The sequence below is a fragment of the Lycium barbarum genome, chromosome 3 (assembly GCF_019175385.1).
Source record: "Lycium barbarum isolate Lr01 chromosome 3, ASM1917538v2, whole genome shotgun sequence".
In the NCBI taxonomy this organism is placed as follows: domain Eukaryota; kingdom Viridiplantae; phylum Streptophyta; class Magnoliopsida; order Solanales; family Solanaceae; genus Lycium; species Lycium barbarum.
Window position 1 is genome coordinate 128,488,167 of NC_083339.1, and position 8,895 is coordinate 128,497,061.

The window sequence follows — 8,895 nt, forward strand, 5'->3', positions numbered from 1 at the left end:
AAATTCCCCTGAAATTTTTGTTCAACGCCACCTTGTTGACAGGCCGTTCATGCACATATCCATCCGTCAAGGGGAACTCCTTGTACCATTCTTCTGCCAACCCAATCTCATAAAAGGTAGGTCGAGGCCTCTGGGAAGAGGCCCAAGGGACAGGGACCACTAGTTGCTTCCCACTACGAGTTGTTGCCCCTTTCTTAGTGGCAGTGTCCTTACCACCTCTACTTCTCTTGGAACCTTGTGACGGGCCTGACTCGTCAACTTTACCCTTGAGTTTTTTTACCATTGTACCTGTGGAGATTCAAAACACAAACATCCAACATTGTTAGCAAATTTTAAACCAAGTGGACACTTATTGCAAGCCGTGTTGTTTATGCATTGAGTGTTCATCATTCTTGAGGTTTGGGTCCTCTCATGTCTTTAATGACTCTCCAGTTCACGACCCCACACTTACTTCCGACTATGATACACAAAACTCAAAAGAAAGAAGTTAACTAATTTCTAGCCTAAAACGACAAAATTAATGAATTAAAGACTATCCTACAAAACAAGGAAAAGCATGTTGAATGACCTATGAGTGTTCATGGCATTGCCCTATGGTTTAGACTGTTGTTTCATGTTTATTTGCTAGTCAAGACTTCACAAAAATCACATGAAACTTAATTGAGTAATTCTATCAAGCATCTTGTGGGTATAGAACTATCTCTTGAAGTTTTGCAACAATGGAGGGTTGTAAAACCCTCCCTTATGTTTGGGAATCATTGTTCTAGCATTCAACACTCTTTACAAATAACACAATACCAAAACACCCATACAAATTCGCCCAACCCACAAACCCTTATTTATCAATATCTCAACCCAACAAAAAGAGGAAAGAAGGAATGGGATTTCATTGATGAAAACACACGAATTCTTACCTTGTGTTGTGAAGGAGATGATTGGCACTACTTTCCTTGGAGTTGGAAGGGATTGGGAGAAGGGTTTTTGTGTTTGGGTTCGGTTGGGAGCAGTTTTAGAAGGGAGGGAGAGGGGGTTGTGAGAAGTGGAAATTAAGTGGGGGTCGACCGTGTCTTATTCTTTTTAAAAGAATTCGAATTGGGACGACCCGTGCGATGGCCATGCGTCGTATGGTCAGCACACACGATCCCCCTTTCTGAACCTGACACTTAGAATTTTTTTAGCTCTGAGTTCCCTTCATGCGCTGGCCATGCGTCGCATGACCAGCGCACAATATACCCCTTTCTGAACTCTGGACTTAGCCAAACTTTTGGCTCTGATTGTTGATCATGCGCTGACCATGTGACGCATGGCTAGCGCACAATGTACCCCTCTCTGAACTCTGGACTTAGCCAAAATTTTGTCCTGCTTACCCGTTGTGCGATTTCCATGCGACGCATGGTCATAGGGCACACAAACCTGGAGCTGTTTCATTATTTGCTTCGAGTGTTTATTGTTCCTGCTTATTATTGGGTCCTGCAACATGAACACACATATGACATATATGCTACAAAAGTTGTGTTGCCTCCCAACCAGCGCCTTAGTTAAGGTCGTGGCACGACATTGTTTTTTAAATTGTTACATTACAAACTCGGGTTGCCTCTCGAGAAGCGCCTGAGTTAATGTCGCGGCACGACACGTATCTTTCTCTACTCGTCATCGAGGAGCACTTGCTCATTTTCCTTATAAAAATTTACATCCCAATATCGCTTGAGGCGCTGTCTATTGACCAAGAACTTGCACACCCCATCCATAGTTTGTAGTTCGACGGCCCCATGGGGTGTGATTTGCGACACAATAAATGGGCCAGACCATTGGGACTTAAGTTTTCTCGGAAACAACCGTAGCCTAGAGTTGAAGAGTAGTACCTGCTGCCCTGGGTCGAAATCACGATGCTGTATATGCTTGTCATGCCATCGCTTTTTGTTTTCTCCTTGTACAACTTTGCATTCTCATACGCCCCTAATCTGAATTCGTCAAGCTCGTGCAGCTGCAACAACCTCTTCTCTCCGGCAAAGCTCATATCAAGATTGAGCATTTTGATTGCCCAATATGATTTATGCTCTAGCTCAACCGAAAAATGACATGCCTTCCCATAGACTAACCTGTAAGGAGAAGCTCCGATGGGGGTTTTATATACTGTGCGATACGCCTATAAAGCGGCATCCAACTTCATTGCCCAATCTTTCCTCTGAGCGTTCACAACTTTCTCTAAGATTTGCTTTACCTCTCTATTTGAGACCTCTACCTATCTGCATGTCTGTGGATGGTAAGCTATAGACACCTTATGCTTCACCCCATACCTCGCCAGAAGGTTCTTCAGGAGGCTGTTGCAGAAATGGGCACCCCCATCATTGATCATGGCCCGTGGAGTTCCAAACCTCGCGAATATATTCTTTCGCACAAAATTCACTACCACCTTCGCATCATTGGTTGGAAGAGGGACTGCCTCTACCCATTTTGAAACATAATCGACAACAAGCATAATGTACCTGTTACCGAAGGATGGTGGGAAGGGTCCCATAAAGTCGATGCCCTAAACGTCAAATATCTCCACCTCCAATATGTTCGTTAGAGGCATCTCGTGCCTCTTAGAGATGTTTCCCGTTCGTTGACATCGATCACAACTTCCAGCAAATGCATGGGCATCTTTGAAGAGGGTGGACCAATAGAAGCCAGATTGTAATACCTTAGCCGCAGTATGATCACCTTGAAAGTGTTCCCCGTATGGGGAATAATGACAACTCTCCAGCACTTGACCCACCTCAGTCAGTGGAATGCATCTCCTTACTAGCTGATCAGTTCCTTGCCTAAACAAATACGGCTCATCCCATATGTAAAATCGACAGTCATGATATAACTTCTTTCTCTGCTGTGAAGTGGCTTCAGGTGGGTATACCCCACTTATGATCAAGTTCACAATATCAGCATCTATGGAACTTCGACAGCAGGAATTGCAAATGGCTGCTCGCCAGGCAAAACTCTCGAATTTGAACATCCTCCACAAAATGGTTATGGTTGTCCAATCTAGACAGGTGGTCCGCAACTTGGTTCTCCGCTCCCTTCAGATCTTTAATATCAATATCAAATTCTTGCAACAAAAGAATCCACCGAATCAACCTGGGTTTAGCGTCCTTCTTGCGGAACAAGTAGCGAATAACTACATGGTCTGTGTAAACAATAACATGTGTTCCGACAAGATAGGACTGAAACTTATTGAACGCATAAACCACAGCTAGCAACTCCTTCTCTGTAATAGTGTAATTCAATTGGGCAGCGTCTAACATCTTGCTAGCATAGTAGATAGAATGAAAAACTTTTGTCTCGTCGCTGACCCAACACAGCCCCCACAGCATTGTCACTTGCATCACACATTAACTCGAATATCACGTTCCAGTCAGGTGCAATGATTATTGGTGCAGTTACCAATATCTTCTTCAGACATTCAAAGGCTTTCATACATGCATCATCAAATAGGAATTTCACATCCTTTCCAAGTAATCTGCACATCGGACTTGAGATTTTTGAAAAATCCTTTATGAAGCGCCTATAGAATCCTGCATGCCCGAGGAACCTGCGCATGCCCTTGACTGATATGGGGAGTGGCAGCTTCTCAATGACCTCCACTTTTGCACGATCAACCTCCAGCCCTCTCTTTGAAACCTTGTGCCCAAGGACTATGCCTTCTCGGACCATAAAGTGACATTTTTCCCAATTCAAGACCAAGTTAGTTTTTTCATATCTTGCCAGCACTTGGTCTAGATTCTGCAACCTCAAAAGAGTTCTCGAATACCGAAAAATCATCCATGAACACTTCGACGAAGTCCTCAACCATCTCTGAAAAAATAGCCATCATGCACCTTGGAAAGTCGCGGGTGCATTACATAACCCAAATGGCATGCGTCTGAAAGCATATGTGCTATATGGGTATGTAAACGTGGTCTTCTCTTGATCCTCCGGAGCAATAGCTATCTGATTATATCCAGAGTAACCATCCAGAAAATAATAAAACTCTTGCTCGGCTAACCTGTCTAGCATTTGACCTATGCAGGGAATAGGATAGTGATCCTTTCTGGTCTGGTTGCCTCGTTCAGCTTGCGATAATCCATGTAGATTCTCCACCCAGTGATTATTCTAGTAAGAATGAGCTCGTTTTTGTCATTTGTCACAACTGTCATCCCTCCTTTCTTCGGGACGCATTGCACCGGGCTCACCCACTTACTGTCTAAAATGGGAAAAATAATGCCTGAATCTAACCACTTGATTACCTCTTTCTTGACAACCTCCTTCATCATAGGGTTTAGTCTCCATTGATGCTGTGCGCTGGGCTTATGATCATCCTCCATAAGTATCTTGTGCATGCACAGCGCGGGGCTAATTCCCTGAATATCAGATATCTGCCACCCCAATGCTCTTTTGTGGGATTTCAATACTTTGAGACAAATATAAACCTCTTCAGTGGTCGACTCTGCTGCCAATATCACTAGAAAGGTGGCCCCCTCACCTAAGAATGCATATTTAAGATGGGTGGGCAGGGGCTTCAATTCCAGCATCGGAGGCTCTTCAATTGATAACTTTAGAGTTACTCCCATTGTTCTATCTAAGTGCTCAAACTCGCCTGCCCGAATATAAATATTCGCCATATCCAGAGTCTGCACCATCTCATGAGAAGTGATAAGTGGCCTTCGTGTATCATCATTCAGAATAGTAATGGCGGACAGCTCCTCATAGATTGCAGGCATCTTCAGAGCTTGGTATACATTGAAGACCTCTGCTTTATCATGTACTCGCATGGTAAGCTGCCTAGCAGCTACATCAATAAGTGCTCTCCCTGTGACAAAGAACGGACGCCCTAAAATAAATGGGACTTCCGGGTCTGGCTCGAAATCCAATATCACAAAGTCAGCCGGAATTATCAACAACCCTACTTGTACCAATACATCTTCAATAATGCCTTCGGGTCTTGCCAACGATCTGTCTGCCAGTTGAAGAACTATAGTGGTTGGTCTGGGGACTCCCAAACCTAGCTTCCGGAAGATAGACGGAGGCATCAGATTTATACTTGCACCTAGGTCACAAAGTGCTCGATCAATGATGTGTCGTGAATTTCGGCACATTTTATGCCTTTGTAACTAGAAGTGTTGCTTGTTTTTAAGTGTTTTTACATTGTTTATTATGTTATTTTTGTATTTTATAGGATTGGTTAACTAAGGATCGGAAATGAGATAAAAATGCTAAAAAACGGACAAATTGGAGCTAAATGACGGTCCGTAACTGGATTCGTAACTCATGTTACGGTCTGTAACATTGAACCGTAACATGAGCCAAATTTCCAGAAATTTTTCATGGAAACCATCAGTGTTACGATGTGGTGTTATGGTCCGTAACTCATGTTACGGTCCGTAACATCTCACCGTAACATCAGCCAAAATTCCAGAGAGTTGCCAAGTAAATGTCACAAGTTACGCTTCAGAAGGACGGACCGTAACACAGGCTACGGTCCGTCGCATGGTGGCCGTAACAGCAAGATGACAAATGACGAACTGAAGGACGGGCAGTAACCTGGTTATGGTCCGTAACGACGCCGCGAAAGGGTGTTTTTGTCCAAAAACTTGGCACGATTTTTGTCCCTACAAATACTTAAAGTAGGGTCTTTATCTCATTATTTCAGATTTCTTTTGGGAGAATAAACTCTAGGTTTTGAATATTAGAAGTAGTTGGAGCATTTAAAGCAACAACTTCACTCTCATTCCATCTTGTATTTGCATCGTAAGTATATTATGTTAATTTGTAAGCTTTCTTTGTTAGCCAAAATTATGAGCAGCTAATTTTAAAGCTAAGGTTGTGGAACCCATGATGGATATTATGTGAATGGGTTTCTATTATTGATATATGTATAATGATTGTTATTATTTATTCTATCTTTGTGCGTTAGCGTTGGGTAATGATTGCAAGCATTATCCAAAGCAATTATATTGACTTTTTTGGGAAAGAGAGTTAATATTGGTAAGATTGAATAATAATGACTCGAGACGTTAACCCTCGTTTAATAGACTAACTTAGGAATAAGAACAAGTCTAAATTGGCATTATTGGTTGCTCTTCGATTGCAACTCTTTTATATTTAGAAGAATCATAAAGAGGAAATACTGCTTAACTGTTGGGAAACATTAAGAAGTCATTAAGAGATCAAATGCATATTCGTAGAACAACCATTAGAAATATATCACATTGAAACCTGAAGCATAATATCTAATCAAGTCGGGGAACACAACCTTAGTCTCTTTCAATTAATTATATTTCAAGTCAAAGTATTCAATTACATTATTCAACAATCAATTCAAACTATCCGGAATAGGATTAAAGCCTTTAAAGACTAGTATCGCATACGATTAGTATTTTCTCTCCATATTCCCTGTGGGATTCGACCCCAACCTTGTTGGGTTACTATATTTGACAATGTCCGCTTGACGCCATTAATAGGTGTAATTTGAGCGTATCAAATTTTGGCACCGTTGCCGGGGAATACAGTTTAGGAATCACTGATTGTTGTGTACTCTTCTTTAAAACTTTTTCTATTCCAGCACACCTTGTTTGCTGTTGTAGTGAACCAGGTGAACATGGCAAGAAGACACAATCGCAATCAAGGAAACCAAGGGGGAATCCAAGTGAACCATCCTGCACCAGAAGAAGAAGAGGGGGATGAGAATGTATTTGCGGAATTCATCAACGAAGATGATTATGCTTCTGCTGTAGTTCCTCCTAGAGCGGGAAATGCTAATTTAAAAATTGATAGTTCTATCTATCAGCTATTGAAACTTGAAGGCTATTTCCGCAATACTTCGGAGGATTGTCCACTCCGACACCTGAAGAATTTCCTGCATGTATGTTTTCAATAATCCCAAGGTGCTGTTTCTGTTGATGCACTGCAGTTACGTTTTTTCAAATATTCCTTGGCTGGCCAAGCGAGGGAATGGTATGAAAAGCTCCTCAGCAATACTATTCATACCTGGAGCGAGTTAGCCAATATATTTTAAAAAAAATGGTTCCCACCAAGCAAAAAGGATGAGCTCCGGGACAAGATCTTTGAGTTCAAACAACTTTCGGGGGAACAATTGTATGCATCATGGGAGCATTTCAAATATTATCTAGCTCAATCTCCGACTCATGAATTTCCGGATGCAATCCTCACCGGGAAGTTCTACAAGGGGTTAGATACCATGAATCAAATTGCTGTCAACACTGCAGCTGGGGGATGCTTCATGGACAAGTCATTTGTCAACATCACCAGGTTGCTCGATAAGATTACTACCCACAACCAAGCTTGGCATTCTAGTGATAGTGAAATACTGTCATATGGTAGTCCCTTTGCTGCCGCGGTGGCCAAAGAAAATCATGAGCGAGATCATGTTTTTGCTCAATTGCAAACCACCGTGGATTTATTATCGAAGAGGCTTACGGATAAAGAATCCAAAGGTGTGAATGTTGTCGAGGAGATGCCACCTCATGCTCCCGGAATATACCAAGTCTCTGAAGAAGCTTATCTAGAGGGGCAGCCACCAGATGAAGATGCGAATTATGTCAACAACTCGCAAGAGGGCTATCAAAGGCAAAATTATCAAGGTCCCGGTAATCACCCATGGCAAAAGCCTCAACAACAATTTCAAGGGTACAATTATGGAAGAAATGATCAGGGCAATCCAAATCAATGGAATTACAACAACAATAATTATGGCAACAAGAGCTCGAACCCCTACATTCCACCTAGGGGGCAAGCATCCAATTCCCAACAATGGAGAGATCATTCAGCTAGCAACTCTGCTGGCAACACGTCTAATGATTCTGTGAAACTGAAAAGTATGATGCAAAAAAGCTAATGAATCAAGATAGAACAGAGAGCACAATCAAGGGAATGTCTCAGGTCCAACTATCTCATTCAGCTTCCATTCAAAAGCTTGAAGCGCAATTCAAAGACCTTTCCCGAGAAGTGCATACTCCTCAACCGGGACAACTACTGAGTGATACAGTTCCAAATCCTAAAGGTAGTGGAGTAAACTCTGTGGAGAATGTAGCTGCTATTAGCACCAGAAGTGGAAAAGAACTTCAAGGTGCTAATAAAAAGGTGGTTGATCTTGAGCCAATTGTTAAAGAAAAAGTGCAACCTGATGTATCTGATGATATTGTAGAGGAAGAAGCAGAGGAGGAAGTCCCTATTATAGCGGAAGAGGAGCAGAACCTCGACAATCTCAAGGCACAAGGAGAAAAACAGGAAAAAGGGAAGGCAAAACTTTCTGACGCTCTTCGCCCTTTAAGCCAATTGTTAAAATCTTCACCGCCTTTTCCTCAAAGGCTAGTGAGAAAAACAGAAGATGAGAAGTGCTTGCGATTTTATGATCAACTCAAGCAGTTGACGATGAACATTCCTTTCATGGACGCTGTCCAAGAAATGCCTGGCTTTGCTAAGTATTTGAAGGATCTTTTAACAAAGAAAAAAAAGTCATTGAAACACGACACTGTGGGTATCACTCACCGCGTTAGTGCTATTCTTTCCAAGACCACAGTGCAAAAGAGGGAAGATCCTGGAGCATTCACAATTCCATGCACCATAGGGCAGCAGGATTTTACCAGGGCTTTGTGTGATAACGGGGCCAGCATAAATCTTATGCCCCTGGAAATTTTCAAGAGATCGGGATTAGTGATGCCAAGGCCAACTACCATGAGGTTTCAGATGGCTGACAGATCGATAAAAAGGCCAGTGGGGGTAGTTGATGATGTGCTTGTTCAAATCGGGGAATTCCTACTGACGGTAGATTTCGTGATTCTTGATTGTGCTATTGATCAGGAAATTTTTATTATTCTGGGAAGACTTTTCCTTGCGACAGGGAGAGCTCTTATGGATTCC

At 42.3% G+C, this 8,895-nt stretch overlaps 1 non-coding gene across 1 annotated transcript; it reads right to left on the reverse strand.

Annotated features, from left to right (window-relative positions):
- Window positions 1–7,061: 7,061 nt before the first annotated feature.
- On the reverse strand, window positions 7,062–7,167 carry LOC132634479 (small nucleolar RNA R71). Its single transcript, XR_009580198.1, has one exon. It is a non-coding gene; the product is annotated as a small nucleolar RNA R71 (small nucleolar RNA).
- Between the last annotated feature and the right edge of the window lie 1,728 nt (window positions 7,168–8,895).